Source organism: Catharus ustulatus, chromosome 3 (assembly GCF_009819885.2).
Source record: "Catharus ustulatus isolate bCatUst1 chromosome 3, bCatUst1.pri.v2, whole genome shotgun sequence".
NCBI lineage: Eukaryota > Metazoa > Chordata > Aves > Passeriformes > Turdidae > Catharus > Catharus ustulatus.
The window spans coordinates 22,793,648-22,820,715 of NC_046223.1; the positions used below are offsets into that span (position 1 = coordinate 22,793,648).

At 39.3% G+C, this 27,068-nt stretch overlaps 2 protein-coding genes across 2 annotated transcripts in view; one reads left to right on the plus strand and one right to left on the minus strand.

Annotated features, from left to right (window-relative positions):
* KCNK2 (potassium two pore domain channel subfamily K member 2) overlaps positions 1-15,949 on the minus strand; it is a 128,552-nt gene extending 112,603 nt beyond the window's left edge. The window contains exon 1 of the mRNA XM_033055111.2: positions 15,719-15,949. The gene's annotated coding sequence lies outside the window, so the exon portion shown is untranslated. The remainder of the gene's footprint in view (positions 1-15,718) is intronic.
* Positions 15,950-22,813: 6,864 nt separating this feature from the next.
* The window catches only part of LOC116994385 (spermatogenesis-associated protein 7 homolog), a 44,483-nt gene continuing 40,228 nt past the window's right edge, over positions 22,814-27,068 (plus strand). Inside the window, exon 1 of the mRNA XM_033056046.2 lies at positions 22,814-22,830. The gene's annotated coding sequence lies outside the window, so the exon portion shown is untranslated. The remainder of the gene's footprint in view (positions 22,831-27,068) is intronic.

A 27,068-nucleotide genomic window follows, 5' to 3' on the forward strand; every position in this document is an offset into this window, starting at 1 on the left:
GCTGCTAAATCCAAACTAGCACCCATGAAAATCAAAATGTTCTCCATTGCACTGAAACAAAGGGTAATAGATATTTTCAGGTCATGATCTGAAACATAATATAATCTTTTGCCCAGAAGGAAAAAGGAGTAAACAGAAATATTTCCAGACGTTTCTATACAAAGCTAAAAAGTGGATCAGTTTAAATCTGTACCCAAATTATTCCAAAGGACAAGGGGACTTCAAAATTGCTGTGAACTGTATTGTTTTTCCATGTACTTATGGATATTTCAGTTCTACAAGAGGATAGTTGAAAGCAGTACAGCAGTTCTACAGCAGTACAGGGAGATACTGCTAACTGGTGTGCTTGAGGAAGGGAATTTACTCTCCACCAATTCACCAGGTGAGGGAAGAGTCATACCAAAACTGGATCCTGTTCCTACTTCCTCCCGTGGCATTAGTTAAGAAAAAGTCTTATGTGGATACAGAGGTGTTCTCCCACTCCTGTGACTAATAAATTTACATTTCAAGGCCAGCAAGAATCATACCAGATGGGGGAAAAATATAGGCAAGGATGCATACAGGAGAGGACTCTTTCTCTACTATGTGGACTGTGGCAACTTGGAAAAGCAAGTTGAAGACAGGGACATGAAAACTGCAGAAGCTTTCATACCTTTTGTTTCCCCCAAATGCTTTATAAGCTAAGGTCCCAGGGAAGCTAACTATCCCAGGGAAAGCTGAGGAATAAGTCAACAAGGCTATGTAAGTAACCAAACTCGATTTCCTTGCCACCACTTATAATCATGACGAGAAGCAGTTAACCTAATTCCAGCCTTAGCCTCAACCATTAACTTTTGCAACAGAAATAAATTTTCCTTCCCACTTTGCTGGAAATCTTTGCAGCAGCTCTGTCACAACACAAGTAGCAAGAGAAAAACTGTTTGACAACCTTGTTTAGCCTATATCTTCCCCGTGATGTGGGAATTATACCTCTCTGACCTTTCTTCTCACCAACCTGTCATTTTACATGTTGTTTCTGCATTTCATCCAAATGTTGCCAGTTACCAGAAGAAAAAACAAATCATCACACATATCCCTAAATCCAGCTGAAGGCACTAAATGTAACAGCGTGATAAAATGATACCAATTACATTACATTAAAAATCCAGGCACTAAAAGCGTGAAAATGAATAATTAAGAACATCAATCTGCTGCCCATGATATCACCACATTATGCCTATTTCAACATAACACCATTAACTGTCACACCTTGATTGTTTTAATATTGCATAATTTTGTTTTCTTGATGTCAGTAGCTAAAAGTGTTCACTGAAAAGAGTGAGTTTTGGGTGGAATCACATAGAAACAGGAAAAAAAAGGAAGGAAACACTACTTAGCTGTTAGAAATAAGTTGTATTGAATACTGCACCTTGGCTTCTACTAATGGGGAATGAAAGACATGAAGTACATTAATTAGAACACGTAATGCAGTGGAGGACTAGCAGAACCAGAATTAAGCTCAAAATACAGACAATCAGATACAGGATGGTCATTAAGTCCAAGCCTAGGACTGCTGTAGTACAGCTTCTCCAGCAGAGACATTTTAAACTTGCAAATTACCATCCCCACCCCTAAATCTCAGCATTTTCCACCAAGTTTTTATTGCGTCTACAAAGCCAGGCCATGCTTATGGAAGAGGGAATTAATCACCTGATATTATTTTACACTAGGTCATTCAAAACAGAAAACTTAATCTGACCACTTTAATGTAAGAATGTCAAATTTCAATCATGCCAACCTGAACTTTTCTGCATAAAACTTTTATAAAAGTGTTTGAATAAGCATTCATAAGTATATTTCTAATTCAACAATTGAATTTATCTTTGTATTCTCTTTCTTTAAACCAACAAGAGATATTTCACAGAGCTGAACATGGAAAACACATTTCAAAACTGCATTCACAACTCTGAATTTCACATTCTCACATGCAGGAACTGGGACCTAATCTGAAACCAGTCTCTTTTACAAGTCCATGGGATCTGTGCCATTCACTTTGGCTATGTTAGAATATCACCCATGTACCCATTTAACTCAGCGACTGCAACATCAGGGCTGAATTTTGCAGGATTGCTCTTGCACAACATTTTTTATTTGTTGTTGTTTAAGCAGAACTCCTTGCAGTACTTGAGAGACTGCTTGTGTTATTTGAACCATTATCCTACGGGACACAAGAACAGCTTTCAAAGGATTCAGGTTGTATCTGGAAAAATACATAGGGGAGATGAAACCTGAAGATAGATTTCACAAGCTGAAAGAGAATAGATCATACTGAATTATTCATCCAGCTCCAAACATTGATTAAATCCATAGCTGGTGGCTGAGGGCTCAAGCCAACACAGATTTACAACTGAACAAAATTTAGTACCAGAAATAGTTCCATCAGTAGTGTTGCAGAGCAAGCTGCAGTTTCTCCTTCTCTCATTTTTGAGATACACTCAGTTAAGATCTTATTATCATGCTTATATAAGAGAGGGGGAGAAGAGGACTTACATTTCTCTAACTTGCAGTTCAAAGACAATAGATGTCTCTTTGCTTTACAAAAAGAGACTCTTCTACATGATTATTTTGTTGCAATAACAGAAGTATATAAGTTTAGGCAGTATATGGAGCTGGCTTTAAAACAATGTTAACTACTGATTAAGGAATATAGATAATTAGTTTAAATTCTTGAAACTGTGACAAGAGCAGACAGATGTAACTCTCTGTCTTTAAACTGGCAATATCTGAGTAGTTGCTATTTACAAGTGTAAAGTATTAGGTCATGGCCATTGTAGGAAGCAAGGTATCTGACCTCATCAGTCAATAGCCAAAAATAATTCAGAAAGTTGTATGTTCCTACATCCTCTAAAACTCATAGAAAAGAGTGCTGCACAAGGAGGCTTGACAAAATCAGAGTACTCTCATGATCTGTTCCTAATGCACAAGGCAGACCACTGCTGGTGTACCAAGCAGAAATTCAATCATATCAGACAATTCTCAAGACATACAACTTGTTGTTTGTGTTCTGCCTATGGAGAGTTTTGTAAAGGGAAGCCAAGTACTGATGAAATGCCATAGCTTTGCAGGCTCCCTTTTTCCTGATGATTATTTTTTCTGAAGTTTAATCTGTCAAACTGGATGAGTAGGAGGCAGCAGAATGCCCTACAAAGTGCCATGATTTCTGTATCAGTAGGGTGCATGCATATATGTAATTCATACTGAAATGACATTTTTTATCCACACACTTTCCTGTGTTGTTTAGGGCACAAAAGTAAACAAAGAGGAGTCCTCTTTGTTTTGATTTTTTCCAATAGAGTAAATAGAAAATGTCAGAGTTTACTTGTACATAATGCTTTCAAAGGATTCTCTAAGTCAGTCCTCCTCCTATTTCATTTGCTTTTCTATTGGCAGAATTATATTTGCTTGAATGGAATTGCTCTTGATCTAGTCAAGTGTCAAGTGTGAGAACTAAACAATCTAATTCCTTTGTCTTTTCCGAATCAGCATGGTTGTGATACTCCCAGTTCTTTCAATACATCTATGATTTTTAAAAAATACCACAGTACAAAAACTGCCTTCTTTAATCTGCTCTATCTTGGTCAAATTCCAAGCTTCATGTCATTTTTGTTGCTAATATTACCTCATTTCAAAATAAGTCTTTGTGCATTTTTTCAGCTCATAACTTTCCTTAATATAATTGCTATAATTGTACTTTAACTAGAGCACTTGAATGGTTGAGAAAAATACCTTATTAAATCTATAATAAAGTAGGGACTGAGCAATTATGCTGGAAGAGGAAAAAATACAGCAGCAACTGCTCATGACAAAGGTTGCAACGTGCCTTGATGATCTGACTGTGGCTCTCTGATTGATGAACAGCAGTAGATATGCATAAGAGTGTGGGTGCCTGGAGCATGTCTCTGCCTTCAGAGAAGTCAGAGAAAAGGAAAAACAAAGTGCTTTGCAGAAACCCACTCTCTTGCCTGGACTGATATGCATACAAAATAAAGAATATGCATTAAACATGAGTGAGTGTAATGCAGAAAGTATATGTCCTCATATATACTCTGTTTCAGCATATTCATCCAAATAAATCTCCTGTGCTATTTCTGCGTAGCTATTTAACACAGAATAAATGTGGCTTGCTCTTGACTTGTGTTCTGACATGAAGCAAACCAGTGGCAATAACTGTGAAAAACTAGGAGATCCAGTTCCTTAATCACCTGAGAAGTGGCAGTGTCAGGTGAAAAGGTACCCAACCACTCTGCCAGAACTGAGCAGGGAGTTCACCACAAATAGCAGAAAACATGCAGTGCCAGGGGCAGAAGGCACCAACCACCTATCTACTACTCTGTGGCCTTGCTGAGGCAAGTACTCCACCTTTTCCTAGACTCTGTGGGACAGACAGATATCAATCCCACACAACTTCATTTGCCACCATTTAATGTGGAAAAAAATTAATAAGAATTCAGCAGGAAAGTATAGCTTTAAGAAGCTGCAGAACACAAGAACCACAGTAAAACACTTTTCTCTCTTCATAGTATTTGTATACACCAGTGTCTATTCCCTAGGAGCAACATTCCCTAGGAGCAACATTAGTATCTGCACTTTCTAGAAGAGTATCCCAGTTTTTGCAGCTGGTTTTTTTAAGGGCTGCATGGCAAATATGAACACAAATTTTGACCAGCATAAGAAGGGGATGTGAAAAACAATAGCACACAAATTTTTAAGGTTCAGGGAAATTAAAAATTACAGAATAATGGAGGCGGGGGCAGGGTTTTGTTTGTTTGTCTTGGTAGCTAGTAAAATCAAATTATGGAGAATTTGTATTTGAACTCTTTTGTGTTAAACTTTTAAAGAAAGTACCCACTGACTTTTTACCTACGTTCTGCTGATAGAAATCCCATCACAATGAAATTCTTGTGTAGAGGGCCACATTTTACCACTGTTATAGTGATAATTCTCCCAGTTTGCTCTCCTCCAAAAGTTCCTAGAAGGAATCCTAATTTTCAGCAGCACATAGTTGTTTTCTATAGTTACAATTATGGGTCATACTAATTACATGCTGCATTAATGACGAAAGTCCACTGACTGAAAAACAAAATTCACTGGACAAAATTCCACATTTTTGTTGGTAAAGAAATAAATACATCCAGTGTTTGTAGCTAAATCAATACTGTTCCTTGCTACTATATTACACAGAAATGTCTACAAGTAATTCCTGCGTCTTAAAATGTAAACTTTATGGTGACTCAAGGAAATGGAGGATAAGTTTTCACAACTGTTATAGACCAGCAATGCAAGACCTATTTTTTGCCAGTTTTTTGGTCAATATATTCCCACTACTGTGTCCTTATGAAATTATAGATCAATCGCTGTGAAAAAAAAAAACAAACCCACACTGAATATTTGTCCTTTAGGATTTTCACATTTGCAAAGCTGTATAGAACATTCCTTTCCTTTTTAGCCCAGGCTGTTTCAGTGTTTTATTTTTATCTGACCCAAATATCCCAAAAACTAAAAGTAGCTGTTTTTATCAACACAGAGTCATTAAGAAACATCACACCAAAATAAACAGCACACTTCCTGTAGCATCCTACCTTAAAACTCAAGAGCCAAAGCAACTTTTAGACCATCACAATTTAGTGGACAGCTTTTGCTCTCTTGCACTCTGTACTCCTTAGTTCTTTTGGTATGACCTGGAAGATGTACCCATGAGAAGTTATCCTAGAACAAGACAACTGTCATCTAAGGACTTCTATCTGGAACATGGCCCTTTTGTGCATGGACACAGCTCAAGGAGGAGATCAGCACACTGTAGTGCAGCCCTGACATCCAAGAAGCTCTTCTGTGTGCAATGAGATCTAAGGTATCTTGACTTGGGCATTTAGAAATCTAGAGACTGATTAAAATTCTGGAATATTCTGACAACAGCTGCTTTAAGCAGAAGTTACCAGATGGTAATATTTGTGTGGGTACCACGTCATCTGGCAAGGAACAAGCTAATGATGCACAAAATGCTTTGATGCACAGCCTTCAAGCAGTAAACTTAAAGTGATATGAGGCCATACAAGGACTCATCCATGCTGCTCTGCAATTCTGCGTGGCACAAATAACTTTTACCAATATGAGTATGCAGGTATGGAGACATGAAGTTATTTGGCACATAATGGCTGTTGGTATTAAAATGAGTGTCATTCCTCAAAATGATTAATATTTGTGAACTTCTGTGCAAATCTGCAGGAAGTTATAGATCATGTTTTAGATATACGCAGTTGGAATGGTGGGTGTTTGGAACCTAAAAATCCAGCAGTCACATGGAGATTAAAGCACAGGCCTCTTTCAGTCACATTTTGGAAATGGAACACAATGACAGCTTAAAACTCCAAAACCAAACAAGTCTGTCAAGTTTAAGGAAAACCACTGGAAAACTCAGGAAATACTACTTATATAGGAATATCCTCAACACAGACAAGACCAGAGTTGTTTCCTGCAAAGAATGACTTTGTATTTCAAGGCAGCTGGTTTCAGAGCTATCTGCCCTATGTATATGTATAAGAGGCTCTGATTCAACTTCTTTGGCATGAATTACATGATTGATAACAGAAAAATGACAGAAAGAGTAAGTTAATTTCTTGCACTGGTATTGCAAGGATGTGTGAAGACTCTGAAGGCTCAAAGCATCAATTTCCTGGGGTTTTTTATTTATTGAAGAAATCCACAGAGCATTGTTCATGCAGAAGTAAAAGTATCAGTATCTATTTAACCATGTGCTATTTCAAGAAATACATGGTTGTGGTCTGCATTTCAATTCTTACTCCAGAGTTCACACATCCTATTTTTAACCAACCTGGATATGGAAAATGCAAAACTAAAAATAGACCTTCACAAGCACCTTGATTTCACTCTTTCATTCAATCCTTGAGCACTTGCACTACAAAAATGAGAACCTTTCTAAAGTATATACTTTTACAGATCAGGGCTCAGTTGGACTCTCTCTGAAAATCATGTTGAACAGGTAGCCTGCTGATTTAAATTGCATAGTTGAAACCTTTACAAAATAACACAAAATAATACCAAGTGATTAGTTCAACATTCTTGTGTGCTTGAATTTGGAAATTTTGTTTGTTTTACTGAAAAATGTTGCTGGCTTGCTTTGAAAGAAATTATTTCTTTCTCAGAAAATACATTTTTCATAAAAGATGAGAAGTCTTCTTCTCAAATAAGACAGATAAACAAAGCTTGACCAAGGTCAGACAAACTATGCTCATGAATATATACCTTTATAAAGCACAAATATGTTACACATTACTATTTTTACTTGTCTTAGGGAAAACTCCCTTAGGTATGAATATGCTGCACAATCAACTGTTTAAAAAAACTAGAGCAAAATTTGCTATAGACAGTCTAAGTCTATTACTGGTCTGTAACTCTGGTGGTTATCCTTTGTTCTTCTATCTTGCTATTTAGGACTTCTGAGAAAGTAATTAGAGTGATAATTGTTGTCCTTAGAAATTTAAGACAGAATAATCACATCAAATAATATAAAATTATTTGTGTATTTTCTTATTTGTTCTGCTGGACAATTTCTCCAGGACAACTATTATATTCAATATCCTCAGTATATTAGCATCCTGCAGTAATGTATTTAGGTTGGGCATGTTTATTATATTTATTAACCAAAGGACAAAAATAACAGAATGAGATGTAATAGAACACATACATCTTCTGTGCAGTTAGCAAGCAATGTATTTAATTGTTTCTCATTCATATTTGTTGATTTAACTGGGAGTCAACAACAGATTCTAAATTCAATGTAATTTACTTTGTACAGACCAAATTCTATTCCAGAGGTTTGAGCAACCCTGAACTTTTAAGTACTGCCATTACCCTATGAGATTCTGCAGCAATGGTGAGGAATTCCCACTAAAATATATCTGGATGTCTGCACTGGGAAGAGAGACATACCCTGCTAGCCCCGTGTCCGTCAGCAAGGCTATGGTCACATAACGTCCTGCCTACCTCATTCTTCCAGCATCTGAGGTGTGAGAGAAGCCCTTGTGCGAGACTGTAAAGCCAGAATCCAACTGTGCTGTCTTTGGAATGAATTGGGGAATAGACAAGAGTGAGCAAGAGCTAAAAATCACCCAAAATGCCAACGGCACAAGGCCAGGGGCTCAGCACCAGGCTACAAGCACCTTGGGCCACCCCTGCTGTCCCCCACTCCTGAAGTGAAGATATCAGGTCAAGGATGTGGAAGAGTGGCATACAGCATGGCCTATTCCCATATGCAGGGGGGAACCGGTGCAACTTCCAAAAACTTCCATATCCACACAGACTAATGAGGCAGTAAGCTCAGCACCTGAGCACCTGACTTTGAGAACTGACACAAGTATGCAAACAGAACAGATTACTAGAACAGCATAAACAAAAATCATCTCTCTTGGCAGACCCTCACAGATTATCACACCATTTTTCTCACAGATTTATCTGTCATCATTTTACCCTGACTTACTTCGTCAACACTTCTACTTTCCCCAGAGTTGGGTCTTAACCAAAAGTTTCACACGCAGTTCAAAATTCCCCTGAATTTTCAGATTAAGAGATATGCCAGAAATTTTATTTTCCCATAGCTGGGAAATTATTCTTACAAAACAATAGTTGTCTCCAGTCCAAATACAGTAAGTGGGCACATGCTTGATTCTTCTGCCTGCAATTGTATAATTACGCTTTTTTATGCTGTTCGTTTGTCATGATTTCACTTTGATCACATCTATATACTAAAGTATTCAGCTGATGAAACCACTGGTTTTCTCTTTGAATAGTGGATAATGAGCGATGAAAGTAGAGAAAATCTGCATCTGACATAATGCTGGAATTCGGATACAGGATAAAATATCTCGAATGCAAAAGGTTCTTATGGCTTAAGTAGCTGTTTTGTCTCCTGAATCATCCCAGGACTAAATGTGCTATATGGAGCTGGAGTTGGAGACAACACAAAGAGTCAATTAGAACAGGCATTGCAGTCTTCAAATAAAACGTGGATGAAAATTGTAGAAACTCTGGAGGTCATTCTACTGTCATTAAAACAAATTGCAAAATTGTTGCAAGGGAGAGGGAGCAGGAGCCAGCTATCTGATAGGTTATTAAATACTGAGTCCTATTTAAAAGTATGTAATTTCTTCAATACTCAGTCTTCAAAGCAATTTGTCATACATGATCTGGTTAACCTTCATATCATAAGAACTGCTTCTACATTTTGAAAGTACAGTACCTATAGGGGAATTAGCAACCCTCTAGCAAATGTGGGGTAATAACTGTGCCTCAGGAGCTACCTCATTCTTTCTGGCTGTGTGTAAATGTCACTATCAGGATTTAAAAACAGAATTTCTTGGCTTTTCTTCTCAGGACGAGAAGGATCCAAAACACTGTGTCACTTTCTAAGCTGTATGAAAACAGACTTAAAATAACACCAGCATTTTCCACCTTGTACTATGTATATCCCTTAATTTTAAAAATATTTCATGTAACTCTATCCAAGCTCCACAAAAAGAACCCATGATCTGAATCTGAACATACCAAGTATAGAACTCCCCAAGGTCACACCCTCTCTAGATCTTTTACACCTGCACTACACTGCCTGCAAAAATAGTTACCCTATGGGCTAACTTCTGGAGAAATTCCTGCTATTGCAGATCTATTGTTAGGATACAACAATATCAAAGTTCATATAAGGCATGCCAACTGTTTGATCATCACTTTACACCCTGTGGGCAGAAAACAAGCACAATTAATGCAGCTCAATCCCTTAAGTCAAAACTGCAGACATCCAAGAGTTTTGTATTTTTCTAATAGTGATTCAGTCTTTAACCCACAGCACTGCAACATGAATTGAATATAAAGTAGACATAATGCCCTAGTAAATACTCTAGATTAACATTTCAATTACATTTACTACCTTTGTAACAAAGAAAAAATTAATAAAATCACTGCAGGATTTAATAATTACTAAATCTAATGTTTCCAGTCTTATTATGATTTGTTCAAACCCATACCTTGTACTTACATATGGCAGTTCTCAGAGAAGGCAAATGAAACCTATCTGTGTTCAAAAATAACATATTGTAACAGGAAGTACTCCTAGTGATGCACAGGTCCTAACAAAACCAGCAACTGGGCAGAACAGAAGCAGTTTTGTCCTAAAAGACATTTAACAAATGGGATTTTCATGTCAATCTGGGCCTGCCATTTTTAAATTGCACCTCCTAACCCTCTGCAAGAATGGGCAAATGGTGTTGGTTTTTTTCACACATGTGTCTTGAGGAGAACATAACCATGTTAATCATATTTCTTCTAGCATATTAAAATAAAAACATGATCCTCATGGAGTCTATAAAGACGTTCACAGGGGGTTTTATTTTACTTATCTCCATTGCTGAGTACAAACTCAACTTCAGCATGAAGCTGCTATGACCAATTTAGACAATTATAAGTCTCCTTTAGGTTACTTGCTTTATGCTCTCTTTATACAAATAAGTCGTATTAAAACATTTCTTTCAAATTGGTGTATTTCATGTGTTGTTTAAAGGCTCTGATTCTAATAATTTTGTCCACTTCAAGATCTTTTTATAGTTTCCTGTGTAGGTAAGCACAAAGGAGAGTCCAATTCCAAATATAGATGGTTATGTTTAGAACAGTGTTTGTTACCACATTAATTTCCTGCATTCCTGTTCCAACATGAATATAATTTCCCAGTGCAGAGAAACTTCTGTTGTAGACAGTTTACAGAAATCAGCCTCAGGCCATGAGTACTCTGGAAGAGAATAGTTATTCTTTCCTTGGAGACTCGTGCCATTACTGGAACGAAGGCTGATTTGTCAACATACAAACGAGGATGTTAAGTATACTTCTTGGAGCAGGCATACCTGAAATTTTCCAGGAATAGCAAAGATATTTCCCTGGTACCAGTACTGGAATGATATACTTTCAGAAGCAAGGGAATGAAGAGTGACCACCCTGTGCAGAATGATCAATTCTTCTCCTTCCTACTGTGATCAAACATTTCCAGACCCTTTCCCTTGGTCTTGTCAGGCTGAACACCATCTTTTTACCCCCTATTTAAACTCATGAGTGAGGAATGACTATTTTATTACTCTCATGAAAGAGTGGTTGCACAGGGAGTAGGGAAGGGAACACAAGTACGGGAAAGAAGGTATGTGGGTAAGTTTGGGTTTGGTTCCCTATCTACACAATAGTCCATAAAGATTAATGGCACTGCAGCATTTCATAGCACATATTGCCTTGTGTGCAGTTAAATCTTTTTTTTTTTTTTTAATTTGGAAACTTAACATTCAGCAAGAATGCTGGCTGGCAGTACACAGCAGATCCTTCATCCAAGGAAGAATTCACATCTCCAAGAAGGACATATTCCTTCTGCTGTCAGTGAGCCATTTTCTACCGTGTGCCAAAGTGTCTGCAGAAGTCTGTCAGTCAAGACAAAACACATAGACTCAAAACCTTGGCCATGCCATTCCTCACAGTCTGCTACAGACCCAAGAGCAAGCCATACAGCATCTGTGGAGGATACAGGAGGGAAGGTGACCTCCAGTTCACCAGCGGGTGTGAACAGATAGGAGAGATGTATTGATTCTGCTATTCTGGGTTTGTCTCACCCCAACACCCACGTTCACACACATCCATACGAAACATTGCTGAAACCCCCAACACAATGTGGTGCATCGCATCCTTTGCACTTTCATTCAGGACACTCCAAGGATGATGCCTATCCATCCTGCTTGTACAGTATCCTATGCAAGACTGTCCCTCTTTCACACTGCCATGCTACAGTTCCAGTTTGTCCTCAGCCCTCCTGCTGTTCTCAGCCCCCGTATAGATAACTCTGTATCATTGCAATTGCCCCGAGGCAGCCATTCTTACCTTCTCATCTTGGACCAGGTTTCCTCACCAGCAGCAGCTGACATAGATCCTGTGACTCATGGTCACAAGCCCATGTATATCCTATGTAGTGCTGGTTTGGTTGGGAAGAAGCTTTGGTTGGAAACAGAAGAGCGAAGAGACATAGATGGATGTACCATTCATCTCAGATATGACTGGAGGTACATGTTGCTGCAACAGATTTACAAGTAGACCAACACTTTTTTCCAATTTGTTTTCAGTGTTCAGAGTTATTTTTGGCCAAGAATGCTATTCTTTGAGTGTCTGAGCTTCTCTGGAGGCTTCTTCTTCCTGTGAACCGTGGACTGGTTCACTGAGCAGCCTCCAAGTCCTGTGTGGTAAGCTATCAGTTCCAAGAAGAATGAGTCAAGTGTTTGCCCACATGAAATTCATTCTCTGTTATTTTAGGAAGAAGCAGAGAGGCTCATAACTCATTCTCATCATTGCTGGGAAGCAGTCACCAGGTCTCTTGCACAATGCATTGAACTGTGCTTTCATAGTGATTTAGGCAATATAATGTTACAGCCAAGGTAACACATGACATGGCAATGCCATGGAATGTGTCCTTGTAACAAATGTTAAATATTTCAGCAGATATCCCCACATTTCAACAAGTATCATCCATCCACATCCAGATTAAGATCTGTTGAAAACATTATGAAACAGATTCATCTAATTATTTTTAAAGTTGTTAATGAAATAATTTCATTACTAAAAATTACAGTAATAATTTGAATTCTTACTAATGCCATGAGTTAAATCTCATACATTTCCAACAGCATTTATATTGTTTGTTTTTCCTTTGAATGCGAAGGGTTTGGAATCACTGGATCATGAGTTTTATTTTGGAAAAATGAAGTTCAGTCTGCAAACCTATATTTGATCTTGCTTTTTTTTTTAAACAGACTGAATCTGTGTTCATCCTTCCTTTCACTGTGCAGATGCATCTTGTGCAGTGAACACAGAAAAGCAATACTCAGCACAGTCTCAGGTGAAGATGTTAACTCCTCCACTCCAAGCCTAACTTGACACATGGCCTCAAGATACTCTCCTCTATTAGACTGAACATTTCTATCTTGAGTGTCACTCCAGACACAGAATTCCTGCAGGTCTCCATATGGCTGGTGGATGGCTTCATCCAGGATGAGGTGCTACATCACTGTAATCTGTAATGCCTAATTAGCTCCATGACTTCAGGACCTGTAGAATCAATCAGCCCTGCCTACAAAGTCCATATCAGGAGCTGAATGTACTAATGGTGTACCCTCAAACAGGCTTAGAGAAGAGAATTCTTGCACCACTCCTATATCCTGCCTTCTCTTATGGTGCTGCATTTAGATGCGTAGTTTCCTATGAAGGCTCAAAGCACACTGTCTGCTCTACAGATGTAGAGGAAAAAGTAGAGAATAAAATTCCATGAAGAACCAGAGTGGCAGGTGATCACTGTAGCTGAGACTAAGGTTAAATTTACTTCTAAATCTTCCCTGTCAACAAGTTATTTAAGGCTTGCCTTTATATTTTTATCCTTCCTGCTGGTTTGAGTTTCTGGATCATTACTGCAGATTAATGATAAATATATTAGTAAGATAGACTTCCTCCCAGTGGTTGGAAACATGTATTTTAGAAACTTGTTCCTCTACCAGTTTATTTCAGTGAGAATTAAGGTTTCCAAGAAACAAATCAGGCTATTTATATAATAGATGAGAAACAGTAAGGATAGATTTTACTTTTTAAATTTCAGCAAAAAACAAGAGTAACTTATAACAGTGCCATTAAGATGTAGTCTGGAGAAAAATGAGCAGATGTAAGTACATTTCTAAGTACCCATCAGTTTAGCTTGGTGATGAGTGAGATGAGCAGATTTTTTACATCCCATTTAAAAAAAGAAAATGCTGGAATAATCTCAGCAGCATCTCAATTCTGCAGTCTTTATGGTGTGCTTGGAGTTGAAATATGCACAATCTCCACTGATGTTCACAGGATAGCGTAAGCATTGACAGTTGGCAATTTTTCTAAAGAAGTAAAACCTGTGCTTCAGGGAGCTCCTTAAGAGAATGGTCTCCTCCCTGAATGATAATTGTATATGGCAATCACAACTAATACTTTCCCATTCTAATAATTTGAATCTCACATTGACTCAAACGTGTCCCTTTGCTAACGTGACCACTTCGCAATGTGAGAGGTATGTTGGTTAAACTCATGTGACTGCAGCTTCCTGGAAAGAAAATTTAGAATAATAAAGCCACAGACAACTGCAGAGAAAACTCCAAACACATCACAGTACACCCAGCTTTTAACAGTATCCACTGAAACAAACACAGAGAGAAAGAAAGCAGAGAACCAAAGGATAACATTAGCTCTTATGAAATCCCACAAATGGATTAAGATTGCTGAAGGTTGGGATTATACAGTTCTGTCTGATAGTTACAGTTCTGAAAATTAGGTTCTAAAGCCTCTAGGAGTTTTTGCAACACCACTACATTTGAAGTCTTAGACTTGATGGCTTTTTTGACTCCAGGACTGTTCTCCATGTTTGGATTAGCCCTATACACTGAGATGGTGGCTAACAAATGTAGTAAGACTGATAGAAAAGCTCTTTAGACCTCTTTTGGGGGTTCAGAAAGAGGGAGACTGACATAGATTGGTTTACAATTTAAAATGAAATGACATCACAATTTTGCCTACCTTACCAATTCTTTTGGATATACCAGGCACAAGTAGAGAAAAATTTTGTGGTGTTGATCTGCTTGTGTTTATAAGATAAAGGATGGGGGGAGAGGGAAGCAGATAGGAGGGAAGGAGGGAGGGAGAAAGGGTAAGCTGGTTAATGTTTTCTTTCAGCTTGTTTTTTATGAGTCACACCACTAAGTATTTGCATTAGCAGGTCTCCTGCTGCTGCTAGATCATTCAACTGTTTGTTTAGTTGCTGTGCCTCTTGAAAAGTCCAGAAACACTGAATTTTTATACATCTTTCTCGTAATTTATTAATTAATTAAATATTTCAGAAACTAAATGTTCCCATCACTGTTCTTCTACCTGCAGGAATAGCAGTCCCTCCAGACTCGGTGTTATTACTCACTCAAATAAAAGGTTACAGAACCAGACCAATATTTTTATTATTATTTCATTTGAGGTTGTCATCTGACCAAATTGTATCAAAAAAAGTGAAAATAACAACATAACTGGCATGTCACAATAATCAACTTTAAAGCTTCTTATTCCCACTTGTGAACTGAAATAAAAAAGTCGCTTAATCTTAAACATTTGCAAACCCAAACACTGAGTATAACTTTGACAAAATCACTTTGAAAGAGTTGTATTTCTTTCTGTAAGTATGAGACAAACATTGTCCAGAAACTTATCAAATCAGAAGTTAAGTACAGTAAGATTGAGATTGCCTTATTCTTGCAAAATTGGGTTTTCAAAAAAATCTTGTTACTGAGTTTAACAAAAGTAAGTCTGCAAGCAGAACTCTATCATGGTCAGCATGAAGAGAAGCTTCTAAGTCTAATCAAAGAAAAGGAAGAAAACAGAAGACAGTTTCTTTTTCTTTGTGAGGATAACAAGCAATTTGCTGTTTGATGATTTTCTTTTTCTTATTCCTCAGCATTCTGAATTTTTTAATATTTTGCTTTCAACAAATCCTTTATTTTCATTTTCAAGAGTGCCAGCATACAATACACTAATTAAATACAAGCCACAAACCTGCCCAACATGAAAAGGCAATAAAAGCATACAAACTTACCTGTTCACAGAGAAGAGCCGCTGAAACTGGAGATCCACTCTCTGAGAGAGACGGGTCTCAAAAGGAGCACTTGTAAAGGAAGCTCTTCAACATAGCCCTGTATCTTCTGCATAAGATGTTTGTTGAGGTATTATTCCTCCTCTTTCATTAAAACAATGACTGATGGGAGAAAAACAGGAGTTTTAAGGATGTAAAAGGCTTGTCTCAGCTGTAAAAGAAACTGCACATTAAGAGAAACTTTTCTTCATTGCAGGCAACTACGCAACTTTCTCTTGGTTCAACCCCAAACAGTGACTGTGGATAAATGGTATCTTCTTACTTATGACATCTGTTCCCTGTGTGAATTTGGACATGCGTGTCCCGACTTCAATAACAAAAATGCTTTTTTTGTAGCTACTTGTTATTCTTGCTACACCAACGTAACTGAGAGCGTGTGAGCTATAGCTCTTGTCTATCTTCAACAGAACTATAGGATAATTAAAGGACTACTCAGTTATTTCTATGCAAATTAACTGCCTAGGTGAAATTTAAAACATAGCTTGCTCTTCAGAACATTTGTCACTTGTAGTGAGTGATCTACTAGAAGACAAGAAGTTAGCATACCAAAATGTTTAGTTGCCTGATTTAATTAACCTGGAGACTTTAAGGTAGAGAGTCTATCTTCCACTTGCCACATGGGCATATTTTTTGAAGTGACTGAAAACATTGAACAATTCTTTGAAGCTCGAAGTTTAATCCCTCTCCTGTACAATTACTGCTTCATTCTAGATCCATTCTTGCCCTATATGCCACTTGGGCTGAAGGTGGCTTTCAGAGAGGGTTCTTCTAGGATGACTCTGGAACAGCACGTCACTTTCTACATGAAAATGTAGCAAGGCGTTGCAACAATTTATGTACTACAACTTACTCTCTTATCTGGAGCATGGTATTGATGTTTAAACCTCTTTAGGCATACACAAGGAGCACCAATGATCAGTGTGTCCTATTCAGAGTGCCGCTCCTCACCTCTTTCTCCATAGTAGTGAAGCCCACTGGCTGAAACAAATCTGATCCTCTGCAGTGGCTAGGGCACAGTAAGAGTGTACTATAACTGCTGGTTAATTAAAATATTCCTTCAGGTGAAGTACTAAAACACTATCAGGGCTCTAAAAGTGCTAGATTTTATCCCTGCCAACAATGCTGTGAAGAATTTGCTTCAAACTTACATGAGGCTATGCTTTCTTTTGGCATAAAGTTTTGGCCTGATCCTATGACCTGTATTCTTCCACTAAGGTCTCTTCAGTTCTAGCTCTGCACTGCCACACAGCTTCTCAACAGCTTCTTGGGGAGCTGCATGATCTGACAGGGAGTGGACACAGAGTTCTGGATAAACACATTTTTGAAAAAAATAGGAAATATCAGGGTAGTGCTCACACGAGGCTTAATTTAATAATGGAGGTCGGTGACAGAGAGTGCGTGCCCTGGGCTATACGCCGGTTCATTACACACACGTGGCTCCCTTTACGTTTAATGTGAATTTAACGTACCAAGGAAAGAGAGGAGATACCCTTCAGGGCGAGTGCACGCTCTCAAAAAAGCTAATGAACTCCCACAACAATGCCTGTTTCCAAGATAGCTCCAAACACTGAGTATTGATAACTAAGCACTTTCATGACTGATACTTAGGCTTCAAGTGTCCATCGTGTGGGGAGCATTCCTGCTTTCAGGCCTTGTTTTTTGTGCCATCTTCAAAGAGACACCCGGTTCATGAAGGCGCTGAGGAACAGCACCTGCTGACCTCTAGTATTGCACTTCTCTCGCTCTGGCTTTGCTCACACCTCACATTTTTGGTGCAGGTGCCCCTCCGGGCCCGCTCTGGAGCCGGGGATGTTCGATGCGCCAGGCGGGGCCTTCCCTGGTGTGTGTGTGGGAGCGCTGCGGGGCCGCGCTCGCTCCCAGCCCCGGCTGCCGAGCCAGGCCCGCGCTCGCCGCTAAAAATAGCGCTGCGGAGCTAAAAATAGCAGCGCCCGGAGCCGCTCCGAGTGCCCCCGCCAACGCTGCCGCTGCTGCGGCTGCTGTGAGGGAGGGGAGCCGGGCCTCGGGAACGACCCCGAGGGGGATGGGATGGATGGGTGGATGATGGATGGATGGATGGATGGATGGATGGATGGATGGATGGATGGATGGATGGATGGATGTGTGGGGCGGGGGCCGCGGCACTCCGGCGGGCTCCCTGCTCCTCCCCTCGCCCCGGTGGTCCCCGGGCGGCGGAGGGCAGCGGAGCAGGAGCACAGCCCTTCCGAGGGGTGCCGGGGACACCCACCAGGGCCGCGGGCACGCACGGGGACTCGGCGGCACTCCTGGGCACAGGGAATCCCTGCCCCTGGAGCTGGCAGAGCACACGCACGGGTTGCCCGGTGAGCTGTCCCTCCTCCCAGGACGCACACAAAAGCTGCCCGGACACGACCCTGAGCTCCGGCTCTGGGTAGCCGTGCTTGAGCAGGGGGCTGGACCAAATAACCTCCAGAGGTCCCTTCCCACTCCCAGAGCCTGTGATCCTGTGAAATCCTGTGGGAATAGCAGAACTGTGGATCCTCCTTCGCGTAAGGCTTCCAGGACTGTGCTACAATTTAGTGAGAGCTTTGTAGTCTGGTGTGTTGCTGGTGCTTTTGGCTGTGTGGTGGAGAAGGTCTCTCAGGGCAAGCTTTGATTGCAGCTCGCAGGCCTCCAGTGGAGAGCTGCCGGTGCCTTAAGAGAGCGAGCAGCAGGGAATTGCATTTAATACCTCCTCCTTTCACTTCTGACGTGCTTTCTGCAAGGAACAGCAGGGCTCCCCTACTATGCTCTATGATCTTGCTCTGTTAACTAATTTCGCCTTGTAACCGGAATGCTCTTGCTTGCACAGTGAAAATAATAATAATAATTAAAAAAAAAAAAAAAATCCTGTGTCAGTAAAGCCTGTTAGCTTCATGGTGCTGTAGTTTTAAACAATGTTGTTCCCTCCTACTGAATGCTCTGCTTGCTTTCTGATCTAACCTGTGCCTTGCAGCATTTCTTCACGACAAGACCACATAAAAATCAGAAAACTGTCCCACACCACAGTAAGTGATTTACTGAGAAGCAGAGCTGCAGAGCTGTCTCCCCATGATGAAGCCAGCCAGTGTTTTGCTGTAATAGCTTAGTCACTACCACCTTGCAAATGTTCCTGCCTCTAAAGATACTCAGAGGGATTCATTGTTATCAGATACTTTTTTTTTTCCAATTCACTGCTAGCAGAAAGTGGCTTTTTTAAGGAAATAAATTTAGTTGCAAGGGTCCAGTACAGCTGCACATTTTGAAGAGTTCATTTTGTTAAGTCTTTAGTAGTCAACAAAACCCCTTTCAGCCGAACCCTCATGTTATTTGAAGAAACTACTTGAGTACATAGTTTTGGAATACAAGATAGAGGTGTGACCTCTTTGTTGCTCTCACAAACTTGTACATACCTGTCCATATTTCTTCATACTTTCTGCTTGGAAACACCTGTGAGATTCTAGAGGATCGAATTATGACTTTATTGAGGCCAATGTCAACATCATTGTGGACTTTAGTGGGGGTTGGAGTAGGAGCCAAGTTTACAATTGTGATTGAAAATCACAAGTGAAATGCACTTGCCCATTAAAATCATTATATATATTTTTAAGTGCTTTATTAGGTCAGTTGTAAAGAATAAAAAGGGGAAACGGGTTTTATGGGGTGTTTTTTTCTCTCTGTTTTTAAAAAATGAATTACAAAGACATAAAAATACGCAGAAAGGTGTCCCGATACTTCTGGACTAGCACAGTATGAAAATGTTCAGAAATTGCAACAATATAAAGAAGTTCCCATCTAAATAAATGGAATGGTTATGAAGTTACAGAAACATGCTTGTTCATACACAAAGAGCAGCTGTAGTGGCCCAAAAATGCAGAGTCCAAAGATCTCTTTTGAGACACACCAAGGAATATACAAGTACAGCTAGGTAAATAGACCTCAAGGTCTGGCTGGTGCTGGCAGCCTGATCCATTAAGATAATGAGAAAGTCTTAACTCTTTTAGTTATTTACAACTGTTTGGCCCCATTCTGCATGGGAAGTTAATTCCTACTGAAAGCTTTTATGTTTGTCACTCAGGAAAGACACATAAAGTATAATTCTTTTCATCCTGCAATAGCTGATTAAGGCAAGATCTCACAAACATATGATGATAACTTTACCATGTATAATTCTCCCAAAATGTTGGTGCTCTCAGCCTTGGCTGAGTTTATTATTAATATCTGATAACATATTTTTCCCTGTCCTACAATTCCACATTAACTTTGTGACAGTGCATCTTTGGAGAATTTGGCTGTAAATTACAGATTTAATTTTATCTCAGCACATTTAGACATCAGTGGCTGTCTTTAGTTCTTTAATTTAAAACTTTGAAGTTGTTAATTTGGAGTCATTAGTTGAAGTGTCACAGTATACAGTTCACAGGAGCATTTGGAAAATTTTAAAATGCTGAGTTAATAATACTTGCCACTTCAGAGGAATTGAAATGCTTTCAAGGCAGCTGCTGAAGTGTTTGCTAGTACAAAAATGTATTGATAAATACTGAGATCTTGTTTCTCATCCTTTTAATTGCTACTCCATAGCAAATTCTAATAGACTTACTGGGAAGAATAATTAATCTCTTCCTTTATTCAGAAGTTAACTTTTGGGTGTTAGAAGATGTAGTATGAAGACAAGAACAGATTGGGTTATGTATTTTCTTGCTGAAGGGTTTTTTCAGGTACTTCAAAGGCAGTATCCTGGTGGTAGGATGCTGAACTAGATGGACTGCTGTTCTGATACAAAGGAACATTATTTTATTGACATATGTCGCAGAAAGCTCAGCTTCTTGAACAGACAGTGCTCGTACCCTCAGTGCCTTGTACTGGCTCTGTAGTTATCCCCTGAATCGTGCTTCATACAGCCTCACTTGGGTTTTTTTCCTTGGCATTTAGGAACAGAAGCATCACTGTTCCTGCTATCCTTGTGCTAGAGGCTTTATGACTAGATGGAGCAGAACTGTTTTATTGGCTTTTGGCCACCCAGACTTTTTTGCCTATCCTGAAGAAATTTCCAGTTTGCTGGAATTTCCAGTGCTTCCCTCTCCCATGTCACTGCTGTGGCCACAGTTGTGGCTAACGGTGACTTTTCTTTGTGACACCTGACACTGCTTATGCCTCACAGTGCCGAAGGTGCCGGACTGAGCTTCCTGGCCACCCTGCCAAGTGCACAGCATGTCCCTGACATGATATAAAGAAAAGAAGAACTTCCCAGTTTTCTCTTTCTCCTCTTCAGCCATCAGTCTGTTATTTCTATCTGGTGCAGCTGCTGCAGGAAGAGGCCGTATTACCTCTGTGAACTGTGGAAACTTGTAGCTTACTGCTGTGAGCCAGCAGGTTTCAAACGGGAACTGCAGTTCCTTATGAAGATCTTATGTTCAAGATGGTCACCTTTGACCTACCACATGGCACATCAGTGATGCCTTACAGTTCTGGAGGTTGAAAAATGGAAAATAGAAATAATACTATAATACCAAACAGCATGATGATTTAAAAGAATGAAATTATTTTCTCATGGAAATCCTAACAAAATAAATGATAGACTTATTCATGCAGTTCATTCATGCAATCGTGTAGTTTCAGTAATTCTTCTGAACACTGGTTTTATATTACAATGCTTTATACCTGACAAAAAGGGGGAAAATTCAGCAATTCCTCACTGTACAGAAGTTGGCTTCAAAATTTCTTGCTTTGTCAGGCAATAACATTCCAATGACATGTCATGTAGAAAAAGTCAAAGCATGTGTATGAGCAGTGGAAATCCAGTCAGGTAATGGAAAAAAAAAAATCTAAAACTCAAGGAAGAGGAGATAGCAATTACCAGCTGCTCTAGTTAATTATTCCTTTCTGTGCTCTCTTTCAATCTTTTGATTTAATTTCTTTTTTTAAGGTACATTCCTAATTCTAAATTAATGTAGATCACACATGCCCTGCCATACCTTGGCATGTAAACACTAGGATAAAATCGACAGAATAAGACATGTGAAGGCCTGTTAATTAAGAGTGAATTTGCTCTGCTCTGTGGTGGTTTGGGGTTTTTTTCCTACTAGGCATTATTTGCAGTTTCAGCCTTTATAGGCAGGAGGATATAAAATAGTAAATAAAACATAAAAGACTGGTAGAACTGGGGTTCTTCCTGTTTGTAGGTCAGGGGTCCTGATGCAGCCTGTGGGTTCACATTGCTTAAAACAATGGAGATGAGTTATCAGCCAAGCTATAATGACAGAAGAAATTGAGTCTGAATAGCTGTCTCTCATTTATAGCTTACATTGTAAATGGTATCGTTTATAGGAAGGCTGTAAAGTGGCAAAACACTTTACCACTGTGACCCTGCATCTGGCTAGAAATTAATTTGGTCAAATATGTCTCCAGTACTGGCCATAAGTAGATGTCTGGGAAAGTCTAAGAAAAGGACAAGAGCACAATACTTACCCTTTTCCCTTTCTCAGCCCTTTGGGGAAAAATGGCCTTCAATCTTTGGCTGACCAGTGCGGTGGACACATAAACCTCAGGGTTTTCCAACAGCACACATCTCATGTTTCAGTGCTTATTTGTACTTAAATTGTTTCTCGTGACTCACCGGCTGTGCTGGGCTAGCGCTTAAATGTGGCAGATCAAGACTCATTTTCTGAGGCACATGTCTGCACAGAGTGAAGGGCAAGTATTGCCCTGAGATACTTTAAATCTCTGGTTTAACTAGACAAAACAGATTGGAAGAGGAAAAAGGTACACATCATGATGTTTGATTCTCTAAGTTAGGCACTAATTACAAACATATTCCTAAAATCTGACAGATAGTGCACAGTCACTACAGCAGAACCCTTCACAGCAATTTGAAGCTCAAGGAAATTTCCATTGCCACAGCACTTGACCTTCTTCACAGGGAATAGAGAGAAAATGTTTGCTTGCTCTGGGGGAGAGCAAAGCATGCTGATGGAGTAAGCTGCACATCCTTGTCTGGATGCTGCCACAAACCTCCCAGGCAGTGGAGAAAGGGATACTCCAAGATGTAGACCACGTCCAGGGTGAGTCTTGGGCATTGATAGAAGGGAGAGATTGTATTGCACCCATCCTGTTAAAGAGTCAGTGTTCTCTCTGCTAAGAAGAAAAACAGAGTTTTGGAACAAATGGGAGGAGATGGGGGTAGATAGGATTTCAGGGCTTGAATTTTCAAAGGAGTTTAAAATAATTGAAGTAAAGTGCCAGCTGCAAACTCATATCCATCAGCAGAGACAGCATAAATTTATTTATATCTTGATTTTACCTGCCCAGGAAGGGGCCATTTTTCTTGTTGATAAATCTAAAATGTTTCACTTACAGCATGCTTATTTTAGAAACCCAAAAATGTGTTCCTGCCTTTATTAAAATAAGTACTTGACTGGGTTGCCCACCGAAATCCATGAGCTTCCACAGCATGGTTGTGTACTTGAGAGGTAGCTCAGTTAGTTTCTTGGGCAATCATGTAATTTGTGCTTCATCAACGACAGTTTATATATTAATGAATAGGCTCCTTGCTGTCAAGTTCTTTCATTTGGATGCTGTGTAAATGGTAACAATTTGCAGATGAGCTCTGGTCCATGAGAAGCCCAACAGGAGTCATTCTTTATCCTGCAGGGCAAGAGTATAGGCTAATCAGTACTTGAGCAGCCCACAGATGTTTAATTGGGATAAAAGGACTGATACAATTAAGGTGCTCTTTCTATTTATTTCAGAATCTTAAAAGTGTTACTAGGAAATTATGTATCTGTCTTGGATGAGAAGAAATAATTGATCTGTATGCAGAAATGACATGCAGGGGTGAAAATGTCTGAACACTTATGAAAAGAAAGACATCCTCCTAATATACATCACTAGTTATGCCATGTTCTGTTTTGCTAATGACAAAAGATAGGAAACAAAGAGTCTTAATTTTTCCACATGTTTTTATGGTTTTCTTATTATTTGTCTCCTGTTCTTACTTTTCTGCCTGTATAGACACCCAAACTGTAACACCTCCCTTATACATCAAAGAAATTTGCTGAAGGATTGCCTTGATCTTTTTGCTTTCATCCATCTCTCATTGCTTCTCCATGTTTCTGCTGTAGCTACAGGTGGATACCACCCAGTGACAGCAAAGGCATTTGAAAAGGAGTGTCTTTGCTCTGTGGAGGGCCTTGCAGCTGACAGGCACACTGCTAAAATTGGATCCCATGATCAGTGGGAGGATGGCCTGGGTTTGGGTTCATCTGGATCTTCACAGGGGCTTGCTAGTGTATCACTTATGTAACTGTAACAGTTGCTTAATTTGCCTCCAGCTCTTAACAGTTAATCACATGGTTTATGATATCAGATAAATAAATACCACAAAATGCAGATATCATCCTGTTCATCCCATACAAGTATGATAAGCTTCAGTAGAGACAGTTGAGTGACAGAATGGTTCCACAGGAAGTTCCAAAACTAAGGAAAAGAAATGGTGCCTTATTAGAATAAATATTAGAACTCCTCTGCTTGTGCCTTTACTTTTTTTTCTTTTTGAATCGGATGAATCTGGAGGGTCTGTCTTGATTCCTGGATTCCAGGGCTTGCAAATATTCACATTCTTTTAGCAATTTGTACCAGACTGAGTCCCGAGCTGCCCAGGAGAGGGTCTCCCAGGGCTTCAAGTCTCAGAGATTGGGCATAAGCTGAGTTCTCAAAGGTCTCAGGTTTCGTGCTGCTCAGCAGGAAGGCCAAATGTAGTTTTGGGGTTCACAAGAGAGAGAATGGTCCTGCTACTTCCACAAAGCTGGTGGGCCTGGAAACAGCAAGTGTTGGACTGGCTGCAGACCCAACAGAGGGGACACCATATGATGTGACTGAGCCTTGGGACCCTCTGCTCTCCTGCAGCTGGCAGGATTCCTTGCAGACCTTAGTTATGAATTTAGAGAAATCCTGTTCTTTTCTCTGCAAAATATTTCTGTTTCGACAAACCAACAAACAATGCCAAAAAAACCCTATTTTTCTGGAAATCTTTGGACCAGCTTTAAAGTCCTGCACAGCCGATAATCAAGTTGGGTTTGTTTTAATGTTCTGGATTACATTTTTAAATGCTGCTTCCATAGCTGATGCCTGACAAGGAACCTGACAAGGATCAGGTTTCTGCAGGTATTGAAACATGGACCCAGGGTAATTCCAGTCCACTAGGAAATTTATGTGGATTTTAGGATGCTGAAAAATAATGCATATCTTAGACACTGTAGCTCTGCATTCCTGTGCATAAAGGTCCACTCCTTTTTACCCTAATTTGCTCTATTTCCCCTAAGCCCCTATTTCAAGAATGCCATTACTTAATAGGTATGATCAAATCTGTTTCTGTTTCAGAAATATTCCAAACTTTCCACATTCTCATCAATGGGAATGGCCTCATGTATGCCCACATTTCTTGCCCACTGTAATATCTGGAGATTAATCCAAAATTATGACTATGTGAAAGAGGATATTCTGTCAATAAAGAATAATAGCACAGGAGACTAGACTGATGTTGGAACCTTCTTATGAACTTCACTTGTCACTAACTTTTGTACTGAGAGCCAAATATTTCACACAGAGCCCTCAAATCTGGGAGCTGATGCTGCTCAGCAGCTTACTGGAGACAAGTACAAAGCTTCGGAACCAAATCCCTATTTTTGGAGAATGATCCTCTCACAGCAGCAAATGCTTAGCTGTATGTTTGAATCTATTTCATCGTAGAACATTTAAAATATTCAGAAAGAGTTGGTCTTTTGTTTTTTTGTGAATACCAATAGCAAGGTATTTTATCTGTGCATTGTAATTACCTCTAACTTCCATTCAGGACTTTTACCATCACCTTTTTAGCTGTGCTGTGGTTTATATTGAATAGGTACAATTGCTATAGAATACAAACCAACAGGTAAAACATTTTAGCATCTATCTGTCTATTTTAAAAAAGACCTGATTTTTCTCCCATGTAATTTATAGTCTATGTCTCCCGTTTAAAGAACTGTGCATGGATGTAAAATAGCAAAGTATAACACTAACCAATTGAACTGATTTATTATAATCCAGTAAAATTAAAGCAGTTTGGCACAAATGAAATTTACTGCTGCAGTGTTTCTGTAGGGAAACAGATTTGGGTGTTGCAAAAATGCAGGAAACATAAAGAAATTGGAGACTGTGTTGACAACAAAACAAATCATTAAATAGAAACGAGCCCTTGCTGTATCTGGGTCTTTTTCCCTCACCTAATGGCTGCAAAGATCAGGGCTTAGTTTATAGTTGGGTAGGTAAGTATTGAGTGTGTGGTATAGATTCCCTAGTGCGTCTTACACAGATTTAACAGAACTGGTCATAAATCATGATGGATTTAAAAATTCCTACATTCTGAAATTATCCCAAAACACAACAGTTTCTGTTTCTGTACCTGAGTTTAAGCAGAGGTGAGGCAGAAACTTTGCTTTCTCTCAGTCTGTTATAGCTCAAATTTAAAAATTCACAAAAATTAACACCTTTTGAAATGCTGTAGACTACTTGTTCTCATTCTAAGAAAAGGCAGAAATAATAGCATCTGAATCAGTGCTGAGCTATTTTAAAAGTAGTGCTGAGGCATGGTTTTATAGTCTGTTTGTAAAGCCCACAGGACTTTAGCTTGTAAGGAACATTGACAAATAACTGCTTTTAAGAGACTGAACTTTTCGCATTCAGAATCTCTATCAGACATTTCCTTGTTACACTCTCAGACATTTTGCTCTGGAAAAGGGTGCTCATCATTCAAGGCCTGGTCTTGCAGTTAACTGGAGGATGTTTCCAGTGGCATCACCTTGCCTGTGCTCTACCTCCATGAGTGGTGTTGATTACCACAAAGAATCTTCAGAACCTGAACTATCATCTGATTAGTTTACAAAATACTTCCTGCCAAAATAATTTCCTTTTCTTATGGGTGTCTATGGGGAAACACACCATCCCTTGGAGATTGTAGGGCTCTCTAAGTCAAACATAGTTGCAGCTACAAAATCTATGCAGTGTTTCTTCTCATTAGAATGAAAAATCTACATATTTCAACAAAGTTAAAAGTAAATGTCCTGGGGTTTATTCACAGGTCTGATGCTGAGAAAATCAAGTTGCATTTCTTTGCCATTAAATCGTTTCATCTTATTACAATGAACAAAGCCAGTTTTTTCAGTCTCCACAACAAAGACAATACTTTTTCTTCCCCCTAACTACTACTTATCTGGTTTGCAAACTTCAGTTATAAATTTCTTGGGTCTGTTAATGAGTGCCTGAC